Below are 9525 nucleotides of genomic sequence, written 5' to 3'. Positions count from 1 at the left end.
TATTCACTTTATATATGTTATATATAATATTTATATATAAATTATATATACATGTACTTAGTAAAATATATAAATAAATATATACGTAAGTTGTATTAAGTTATATAAATTCAAATGCACAGAAAAACATATAAAAAATAATGAACTGTGCCTGTGTAGCCAGTGGGATGGTAACAAGTGGTCAAATATATACGTAGTCAGAATTTCAAAAAGATAAGAAATAGAAATGAAGCAGAAAATTATTTTTAAACATTTTACAAATTTAAAGAATAACAACACACAGATTCAAGAAGCTCAGCCAAACTCAAGCATGATAAGTACAAAGAAAGGTACATATAGACATGCCAGACTCAAGAGCTGAAGACCAAAGATACAGAGAAACACTTAAAAGCAGCCAGAGGGATAAAGGACATATTAACAAGGCGCAATGAGAAGAATCGTGTTTGACTTACCGTACAAAAAGAAAATGGAAGTCAGAAGACAATCGAATGACATCTTTACACTGCTAAAATAAAAAATTACATTATGTATACTGAACTTTTGTCTTCTACAAATAAAGACTTTTCAGGTAAATGAGATTTAAAGATTAGAAATGCATTCCAAAGAATGTTTATCAATCTGAAAAGAAAAATGTCAGAAAGGAAAATTCAATCTATAGAAAAAAATAACTTTGGAAAAGGTAAATATTTAATTAAATATAAAAATTACCTTCATATAATTTTAGACTCTTTAAAAGACAGTTGACTATTTAAAGAAAAATAACAATAAAGTATTGTGGGAATTATAACATATGTAGAAGTAAAATGAAAATATGAGCCAAAGGATGGGAAAAGAAAATGAAACTGTAATGTAAGGTTCTGACACTGAACCTCAAGAACTACAGTATAATTTAAAGGGAGACTATAATAAGTGTATTTATTGTAATAAATATATTTTTATATATTATGTGATATATACTAGTAAAGTATGTAAACATTATAATATATACATAAAATTTATGTAATGTAAAAATTATAACAAAATAATATAATCAATGTGACATACAATTGAAAATATTATTTATGTATTACAAATGCAAGGACAATCACTAAAAACAAAGCAAAACAAGACAAGAAATAGTGTATCGCTAATAAGAGAATAGTGGAGAGAAAAATAAGACCCAAGTCCTCAATTTATCCAAAGGAAGACAGAACATAAAGAATAAAAAGGACAGAGTTCAAATGGTATGACTAGAAAACAAATATTAGGATGGTAAATTGAAATCCACTCATATCAATAATTACATTAATATAAAAGATCTATGATTCCAATTAAGAGGCAGAAATTGTCAGATCGGATACAGAAAGCAAAATCTAGCTGCTGCTATAAGAAATTCACTTTTCATATACAGACATAGATTGAATGAAAAGGAAAAGACTGAATGAAAATAAATGACAGGAGAGGATATACAAAAGGAATCTGGAGTTGTTCAGGCTAATATTGGGCGAAGAGGACAAGACATATCACCATGGATAAAGAGGAATGCTTCAGTATAATAAATCAATTCATCAAGAAAACAATACTAAATAAGTATGCAGAGAGATATTATTTCTTTGAAATATTTTAAGAACTATGAGAAGTACTTGTACACTGAAAATACAAAGTATAGTTGAGAGATATTTTTAAAAACCTTACCAAACAGAGATATATCCTAGGTTCATAAATTGGAAGATTTACTATTATTAGCATGTCATTCCTCTGCAAATTGATCTATAGATTCAAAGAAATTCTACTCAAAATTTAAGCAAATTTAAAAATAGAAATTTATAAGTACATGCTAAAATATATGTGAAAAAGCAAAGGATCTAGACTTTGCAAAATGATTTTTGGAAACTAAGTCAGAGGACTAAAATTCTGTAATTCTAAGGTTATTTCTAAAATAAAAAAAATAAAAATAAATAAAATGATAGTATTCTAGGCTGTTTGGCCTTGGTGCAAGGATACCATAGATAAATGGAAAAGGACAGACCCACACGTGTATAGTTAAGTGTTGTTTTTTTTTTTTATAAATGTGCCAACTCAATTTGATAAGGAAGTATTCTCTGAAAAGCATTATTATTTTTTAAAATATATTTTTATTGATTTCAGAGAGGAAGGGAGGGGGAGAGAGAGAGAATCACCAATGAAAAGAGAAAATCATCCTCCTGCATGACTCACACTGAGGTCAGAACCTGCAACCTGGGCATGTGCCCTGACCAGGAATCCAACCATGACCTCCTGGTTCATAGGTTGACACTCAACCACTGATGCTCTTATTATTTTAATAAGGGACTCCGAACATACGAAATTCTAAACTGTATGATTTCATTTATAAAATTCTAAACCAGTCAGGGATGAACAGAGCCTGACGTGAGGGTGGAGTTTAATGATAGGAGTGGAGGCAGCACAAGACAACTTTTGGGATCATGGGAAAGTTCTATATTATTATTGTGATGGCTGCTATATGACATTTTGAGTATATCTGATCAAACTAATTAAATTTTGGATTTTTAAAAAGTTATATCTCAGAGTATATTCATATAATGTAATTCACCACATTTACAGAATAAAGAAGAAAAATCATATAGACATTGTAATAGATGCAAAAACACCACAGAAAACAACCAAAAAACCCCCACATCCAAAACAGAAAACTTAACTATACCAGAAAACCTTGAGATTTGATAAAATTCACTATATTTTAATAATAAAAACTCTTAGCAATTTAAGAATAGAATGAAATGTCCTCAATATGATAAAACTCATCTATAACAATTTATAATTTGCATAATTCCTAATGAAGTTTTCAACTCATATCCCTAAGATCAGGAAAAGGGGCAAGAATATCTGCTTTTATTATTATATTCAACATTATTCTGAAAGTTCTACTAGCCCAATAAATCAAAAAGAAAAATGGAGAACATAAAGATTAGATGCAGCATCTTCCCATGATGTAAAATCAATTTATAAAAAATAATTGCATTTCTATATACCAGCAACAGTACATTGCTGCATTGCCCACTACTGTATAGTATATTACTGAGAAAAATTAAAGAATAACTGAATAAATAAAGAGATATATATTTTTTTTAGGAAGACTGAATATATAAGGTATAAATTTATCTCAAATTTAGCTATAGTTTCAAGGAAAACCCTATAATCTCTTAGTAAATGATTTTTTTTTTCTTTAGAGAATAAGCCAATACTAGTATGTATAGGAGAATGCAAAAACCCAAGTTAAACAAAAAATCTCAAATAAAAACAAGCAGGAAGACTTATATTACCTAATTTTTATGTTTACTTTAAAGCTGCAGTAATTAGGACAGTGTGATATGTGATTCTGGCATTAGCACAGACAAGTAGATCAATGGAATATAGTAGAAGTACAGAAATAGATCCACTATATAGGATCAAATTATTTTAAACAAATGTACCTATACAATCCAAAGGGGAAAGGGAAGCTTTTAAAACAAATGTTTCTGAAACAACTGGGTAACTATGAAAAAAAGAAAGAAAACAAAAGAATGTTGACTCTTGAATACCAGTTTCAATATTTAACTAAAGACAGATTATAGGCCTAACCATTTTAAGCTAAAAAAAGTTTTAGGCCTTAGATTAAACAAATATTTCTTAGGAAAATTAGATAAAAAATAAGTGTATTTAATTAACCTTAAAAACTTCATAATCAAAAGACACCTTTACAAAAACAAACAAAAAAAACCCAAACACCCAACAAACAAAAATAAAATCAGAACCCAAATACAGCCTATATATCTGACAATGAACTTTTGTAAGTATTTTTAAAAAACTCTACAAGTCATTAATAAAGAGAAAAGCACATCAATAAAAGAATGGGAAATGGCTTGATCAGATTATTACAAAAGAAAGTATAAAAAATGGCCAATAAACCATGAAAGATGCTCAATAGCCCACAGAAGTTAACAATTCATGTTTTTCTAGATTGTTAAAATTTAAAGACTGACAAAACCAAATGTTTGTGAGGGTATGGGACACCTGGGATGCTCACATATTCCTGGGGCCTATTGGACAGCTGCTTTAGAAAAGTGTGTGATAATTTCTTATGAAGTCAAACACCTCCTACCCTTTTGACTCAACAATTTCATTGGTGGTTATTTATCTATGAGAATGATAGCATATATTCTAAAAAAATGTAGACAAAATGTTTATGGCAGCTTTATTCATGACAGCCTTAGACATGAAATAACCCAGATGTCCTTCAACAAAAGAATGAGCAATTTCGATGTCATATGAAGGAATACATCTCTCAGAAAAGAAGTTTCATTCTAGACTAGGCCCTGAATAGGAGAGAAAGATAGTGTAGAGGACATAATGGAGTCTATTAACAAAATATGGTGCACCTCATTAAAGAACCTTATTGCCCGGCCGGTGTTGCAGAGTGGTTGAGCATTGATCTATGAACCAGGAAATCATGGTTTGATTCCCAGTCAGGGCACATGCCCGGTTGTAGTCTCAATCCCCAGTAGAGGTTGTGCAGGAGGCAGCCGATCAATGATTCTCTCTCAACATTGATGTTTTTCTCTCTTTATCCCTCTCCCTTCCTCTTTGAACTCAATAAAAATATATTTTAAAAAACCTTATTGATGTTAAATTTATTAAATGTAATGTTATAAGAGACTATCTCTTTTAGGTGGGTTATTGAGTATACACTGGTAAAGAACCATGATTTGTGTAACTTCTCAAATGTTTGAGAAAATAAATGAAATGTATATAGAGTGTTTCTATACATGCATGCATATGTGCTTATATATATGTGTGTGTTTGTGTAAAAACAAGAGAGAGAGCCCACACAAATGTTAAAACAAATAGATAAATGCCATCAACAATTGAATACAGGTTTTTATGTTCTTACTATAATTCTTGTAAACTTTCTATAAATTTGAAATTATTTCCAAATAAAGGATTTTTTAAAATAACAGCTATAAAACACAAGGATAAATCTCAAAATACTATCTTGAGTGAGAGAAGTTAAGCACAAAGATGTGCTTACTGTATGACTCTATTTAGATGATGTTCTTCAATAGATAAAGACAATCTATGATGTTAGAAATCAGAACTGTGGTGGCCTGGGTAAGCGTGTGCAGGGGAGGTGAAGGGGATGGGTTACACACCTGTTAAAAGTCATGAACTGTATTAGGACCCGTGCATTTTACTCTATGCAAAAGATATGTAAAAAAAGATTAGTATAAAAAGTGCATTTATAAACTATTCTAGCAAACAATGTAGATAAGCAAAAATCAAGTGCCTTTTTGCTCACAAAGTTTGCTTTCTGGGCCTAATATTAACATCATTAACTAGCATAGCCTGCCACAAGTTATTTTCTTGTTCTATACTTTATTTTATCCATCAGAAGAATCTGTATATCTGAATATATGGTTCACAAAAATATAATTAAGTTTTAAGGCCTGTACTGATAAATTAAATACTCTTGCCATGGACAAGTTCTAGCTGCCAACATAATGTCGCTAAAGAGGCAGAGTTAGAAAGTAATAGTCAATATCAATTGTCATGCTGACTTCTGCACTCCACTAGGTTTAACGATATAGTACCTATGTATGTGTAGAATGCTTTTATAGCACATAACAAGATCGGAAATGGTAAATTGAAGATCACCATCTCCTGCCTGCTATTTGACAGTTTGGAACCATTGATTATTGGTGATCACATATCCTATTTTGATTCTTTTCTTTTTTAGCTGAATTTCAGCTTCTTGATCTCTGTAAATCTTGCAGCAGAAATCTGGGTAAGGGTCGTTTAGGCCCATGACTAGCTGAATAAGCATTGGATACTGCTGAAGGTGATTATTTTTTACCTGGTGGCATTAGGAGATGCTTGCAGACACTGACATTGTCAGAATACTCACCCTTTGCTGCAGGTATTGCCCTGAAAAGTCTTGATTTTGTGTCATCTCTGATTAAGGAGAGCCTATTCGCTCCTCAGACTGCAAGGCAGTTCTTCATCCAGTGGATTTCAAACCTAGAGCTTCTTTGAAAAATGTACGGAAAAGACAGCTTCTTTCCCCATCTATTCTCTTTTTTCTTTCCTCTGGTTTGTCTTGCTTAAAGAAACATAGGCACTGATCTTAGGCCAGTGGAAAGGTTCAGCATTTTGTTTGTTTGTTTGTTTTATTTTTCAATTCTTGGTCATATATGCTGATGAACAAACCCTAAATGCATGTATGATTGTAAACAAGAATTTTGCAATATGTTATTGGATTGGCAACTTAACTTCATATTTCTTTCTTTACTGTGTGTTTTTTTTAAACCCAAGTACTTTAAAAATGCTTATGTAGGTCCTGCTAATGTCTCCTGTGTGCATTTTTTAGCACAGTATCATTCTCCCAGACTATCTAACCTGGTCATTATATCTGCACTGTTCTACTATGTTGTAAAAAAAAGAAAAAAAAGCCAGCTATTTTATGATGTATACAAATATACCTTCTCCCTTAAATTTTTTAAACAATAAGTAATTCATTTTCATTTGATTGTTGAATTTTTGTATTTTATACTCATATGATTGTGACTCAGAAGATAAAATAATATATAGTAAAAAAAAAATCTTTGAATTTATACTAAGGAAAAATCATGCATACATATAAAAACTTAATTTTATAAAAGTTCATCGTAGCATTCTTTAAATTTGTGAAAATTATAACTAATTTAAATTTAAAACAATGGTAAGCATAAAGTAATTCATTTTGTGTGAAATAAACTGCAGACATGAAAAAAGCGGGTATAGAAGAATATTTAAAGACATAGAACATTATAAATATCTTAATAGGTTACAAATAATTCTGGCTAGTATGATTTCACTTTTATTTAAAAGGCATGCCAAAACATTACCAGTTTTCACTTGATGGTAAGATTATGGTAGGTTTTGACTTTTTCTTTGTGCTTTTTTATACTTTCCAAAAGTGTCAACATGAACATATTTTTATATTAAAGAGGAACTTAACTGGATGAAATAATTTGTGTGACAGGAGAATAGAAACTAAAAACATATATAATTATTGAATTTTTTTGTTCTTGTTAATTGGAGAAGAAATAACTAGAACCATTTTATCCCCTAAGTGGTCAGTTTTTCTCTGCCATTACTGCTCTGCTTATAAGGGTTTTTCTTCTTTCATTAAGAAGGAACTGAAACGTATACAAGGTCATTCATATACCTGTTTATTCTAAAGCTTAATGTTAATCAGATAACCAGGAAAATATGATCAGGTCCCAGACAAAGCAGGAATTGCGGAACTACAGAAAAATCCAAGGACTCTTAGAGGAAAAGCAGAATCTACAATAAAAGAGACTCCCTTTAAATAAAAGCAGCACTGGGGATTTCTTCAAGAGGAACTTCTTTCCTTCTTCCTCATACTCACCTTCCCTCACTTTCTCCCTCACTCCCTTCTCCCTTCCCTCCACTTATTTCAATTAAAGAAATTGATATTTCTTAAATATTTTATTGAGTTCTTACCATGTTCTAAGCACTGGGGATACAGGCAAGGTTTCTGCCTACATCTTGTGGAGGGGAAAGCCACAGACCTTACCCAGCAAACAGCTAAGAGAACTGCAGCTTGGGACACGTGCTCAAAAGAAAATAAAACCAGGGGACAGGTGAGTGACTATGGGAGGGGTTGAGGGGTATGGAGGGTGCCTCAGAGTAGGTGATCTGGGAAATCCTCTCAGAAGAGCTGACATTTTATTAGATCTCTAAATGAGGAAAAGATCTGGAGATAAAACATTTCAGGTACAATTGCTAAGCCAGCAAGAGGGAAGTGTGGTACAAGATGGGTTGAAGCAGTAGGAACAGGGTAGCTCATGTGGGACCTTAGGTTTTATTCTTGATACACTGGGAAGTTCTTGGAGGATTTCTAGCAAGGGTGTCAAGTGGTAGGATGTGCGACTTAAAAGACTAAAAGACTACGCTGACTGTTGTGTGGAGATGGGCGGATCCTAGTGGGCAAGCATAACAACAGGGCTACAGTAAGGATGCTATTGCAGTAACCCAAATAGGAAAGGGCATGCATCTTCTGTCTAGTCATTCACTAGCTAGCTTCTATTTATTCTCCTTATTTCTGTTCTTTTTTATTTTTATTTTGCTTTGACTCAGTTTTCATTTCTGTTCTTCCACTCCTCTTTTTGGTACCTCATAGCTTCATTGTTCTCATGAATTTGGCTCTCCGTGATGCTCATTTCCAGATTCAACTTCCCTACCTCTAAGCCCTGATCATAAATTCTTGATCAGCTGTAGGCAATTGTTCAGCATTAGTCCATTCATCTATTGTTCAGTTCTCTCAAAGCTGACATGCCAGAGAAAAACAGATTAATTGACCTTACCTTGAATAGCAGCAACCTCATGGGTTACTAAGAGCTTATTGATTATTGCTGTACTTGAATTAAATATCTGCTTCTGGTTCGGCCAAGAGGAGCTAAGGCAAATTGTATAATTTAAGGCCATCTTGGAGCCTTGGGAGTATTGTCCATCAGAACTGGCATGCTGGCACAGCCCTGTAGCATTTTTCCTTTGGTTGATTAGTACATACTTCTACTAAGAAATTTTAAAAATCAGAATACTTGAGCATAAAAGAGGCATCCTTCCAGGGAATGAGAGGAAATGGGGATGTGTGTGTGTTGTGTTGTGTGTGTGTGTGTGTGTGTGTTTCTGCTTATTAAACCGTACTATTGAAGAAAAGCACGTATTGTTTCAGAAGTCTGAAATTCTAGGCATAGGATAGAAAATAATTTTCAGTTTAGAAAAGTCTGTAAATTCCTCCTCAATTTGTTAAAGGACAAACTATTGAATAGCTGAATTGATTAAAGGTATCTTCATGATAATTGAGAAGTAACTTTGGTAAATTTTCAAATTCAAAAAAAGCTAGTGTTAATAATGCGTAGAAATGTTAACGGTCTTGAAAATATCTTTGAAACTTGCATTAAACCTAGTAGTGTTTTTTAACCAGGTTAGCCAGTGAGGGGGAAAGTGAGGCACTAGCCATTCAACATACACGTTACATAGCTCATCTCTGTGGAACATGATTAATGATTCTAGTCAGTTACGTTTTTCCGCATCATTGGGATTTCTATTTTAAAGACTGTATCTCTAAGTACAGGTAATAGTAGTTAAACAGTTTTCTGATAAATACATAATATATGAAAATAAAAGAAGCCAAATGATAGATTATTTATTCTTCCATTTAAAAAAATTTTAATACTGAAAACTTTTTCATTTAATCAAAAATATATAATTTATATATTTTATATTACTTTGTTAGTTTCAGGTGTACAGCATAGTGATTAGATGATCATATACTTTACAAAGCGTTCCCCCTCATATTTCAGTGTCCAGCTAGCACCATGCGTAGTTATTACAGTATTATTTACTGTATTCCCTATGCGGTGCTTGACATCCCCATGACTATTTCGAGAAAGATTGTTTTTAAAAGTACTGGTAATTTGCTTAACGTGATATTTGGTAACA

The sequence above is a fragment of the Myotis davidii genome, unplaced genomic scaffold (genome assembly GCF_000327345.1).
Source record: "Myotis davidii unplaced genomic scaffold, ASM32734v1 scaffold704, whole genome shotgun sequence".
NCBI lineage: Eukaryota > Metazoa > Chordata > Mammalia > Chiroptera > Vespertilionidae > Myotis > Myotis davidii.
This window is presented reverse-complemented; position numbering follows the sequence as displayed.